Below are 2703 nucleotides of genomic sequence, written 5' to 3'. Positions count from 1 at the left end.
ATAAACAGACAGTAGGTGAAACTACTCCGAATCAGAGCGTCCGCTCATGGCCATGCACCTATACATTCTTGTACGAGCGTGTAGCCATGCACCGATCTCTCTGTCCGTCCCAATAGCCAGACGTCTGTTTGGCCCCCCGGTCTTCCCATGGGCGGTGTAGCGGCAGGCTGCAGGGCCGGACACCATCAGGGAGCGCCAATTTCCGACAGTAATCTGTCTGGAGGATCCACTTGAGCAGATAAAGCTTACAGTCTGACCCTATACGTTCTTATACTATCGTCTCTGACCGTCTAGGTCTGACCCCTTCACTCTACGCCCCCCTTCTCTTTGTGTATCTCTCGCACACACACACACACACACACACACACACATACACACACATGCACACACACACACTCTCACACATACACGCACACGCACACATACACAGTCCACAAACATATATATATATATATAGTTATCTAATTCTCCTGACTTCATACTTTCGCCACTACGTTACTCTCCCTTACAACGAATAGGTTAACATTATAAAAAGCCCCATAGCTGCTCGATTTATCGCCACAGATAACTCTTTAGGTAAGGACGTGCCAGACACTTGTGTCTGATCAGCAGACCAAAGGCCATATTGTGGCATTTTGCGCACTATCAACACAAATTCAACAGAAACACGGATTTGCTTAATTAATAGTATCTTTCTATGTTCATATTTGAAATTGCAAGTCATATTATTTTGATCTTCCTTTGCCGCATTTTTCCTAACTATGTCGCATTTCAACTTGCTATGTTCACATTTGAAGGGGAAATGCTATAATATAATGTGCATGTTGCTACCTTTCACGTTTATGTATTAGATGTAAAAAAACCAACCCCAAAAACATCTGTATGAAAAATGTTCGTAGATGGTTGGCGGGCATTCTGGAGTAGTTGTGTTTGTTTTCTCTTTCCTATCAAACATATATCGCCCTTATAATGTCTCCTCCTCCTTTTCTGTGTATATTGCTCTCTAGTGACACATCTAATCTCCGGCACTTGTATGACCTATTTGCGTTGCAACTACAGTAAAACTCTTACTTAAACTAAACGTGTTCGAGTGTTGTACAGTACAATGACCAGGCTGCACTTCCTCAATGAGCGAAGGCCCATAATATAGTATGTGTTATTACCTCCATACTGTGCCGGACAGGGGCTAAAGACCGACCAGTGAAAGGCTGGGGTAATAAACAAAATGTCCGGGTATAAGACCACAATACATATAATTTGAGGAAATAACGTAGAATGTGGCGTAGAAGGTACTCTTATAAAAATAACGTGTGTGGCGTAGAGGAAAGACGTTTTTCAGCATCGCGTAGTGCCTACCTCTTTTTATTATTATTGTTGTTACGAAGGGACCACTGTTATCGAGGGTCTGCTTCGTATAGCAGCTAAAAACCCTGCCTTGTAACCGTGCGCAAGGCTCGAGTTTGTGATAGATGCGATGAGATTGAACAAAATATCATCATTATTTGGGTCCGCCTTCAGTTGGGTTTTGTTTGGGTCCGCCTTTTGTTGAGTTATATTTGGGTCCGTCGGTCTTTAGTTGGTTCCGTCTTTAGTTGGGTTTAAATTGGGTCCGTCTTTAGTTGGGTCCGCCTTTAGTTGGGTCCGTCTTTAGTTGGGTCCATCTTTAGTTAATTCCGTCTGTCAGAACTGCTGGCACGTTTAGGGGACCTATGCCCTCTGAGAGGAGGGAGTCGTGGAAGGAGGGGGAGGGGGTGTCTGGTGGAAACGCGCGAGGGCTGGACCCAGGAGCAGTCGGCGGGCACGGTGCCGCGCTAATAGAGGGAGGCCAGGAATAATCGAACTCCATCAGTCTACTTGTTGGGGGAGAGGAGAGTGAACTTGTCTGGGGGAGGAGGAGGAGAGAAAGGGGAGAGTAGAATGACCTTGTTTGGCTTAGGGTGAGGAGAGGAGATAGATGGAGAGGAGGGGGCGAGGACGAGGAAAGGAAAATGACTTTGTTTGTCTGAGGAGGAGAAAAGGAAGAGGGGAAGAGAATTATCATGTTTATCTGAGGAGGAAAAGGGTGAAAGAATGGCTTTGTATGACTGAGAAGATGAGGACGAGAAGAGGAAAGGGAGAGGGGCTGGAGAGATAGACTGAAGGGAATAAACTGAAAGACAGAATGCTGATATGAAGGACTGTCGGAAGAGACGAGTAAACGAAGAGAATTACGTCGTGATAATCTGCTGTCTTTTCAGATTAAAATTTAATATTGTTTGTCTTTTTAAAATTCACTCTCCTCTTTATCCCAGTCCTCTTAATATGAGGGATGTTCTATAATTGAATTATTTTGGTTTATTATAATGGCTCCATTGTCAGAAGACCCGAACTGGATTCTCATGTGGGGAGAGTTTGTATCGGATATCTCAGTCTGTCTGCTTGGACGTTGTGTCCCTCTCACCTTGGTTGGTCTTCACAGTCAAGGTCGAAACCCGCTTACTAATAAATGATCTAAACTGTCGATAGGGGCGTAAAACACCTTCATTATAAATAAGAAAAGAATCAAGTAAATCTGTCAATACCATGATTACGATTGTTCCGATTGTTGTAACACGTGCTCGTATGCGAACGCTTACATCCAGCCCGCATCTATCTATCCATCCATCCATCCATCCATCCATCCATCCATCCATCCATCCATCCATCCATCCATCCATCCATCCA

This window comes from Aplysia californica, unplaced genomic scaffold (genome assembly GCF_000002075.1).
Source record: "Aplysia californica isolate F4 #8 unplaced genomic scaffold, AplCal3.0 scaffold00888, whole genome shotgun sequence".
NCBI lineage: Eukaryota > Metazoa > Mollusca > Gastropoda > Aplysiida > Aplysiidae > Aplysia > Aplysia californica.
Note: the sequence above shows the minus strand (reverse complement) of the source record.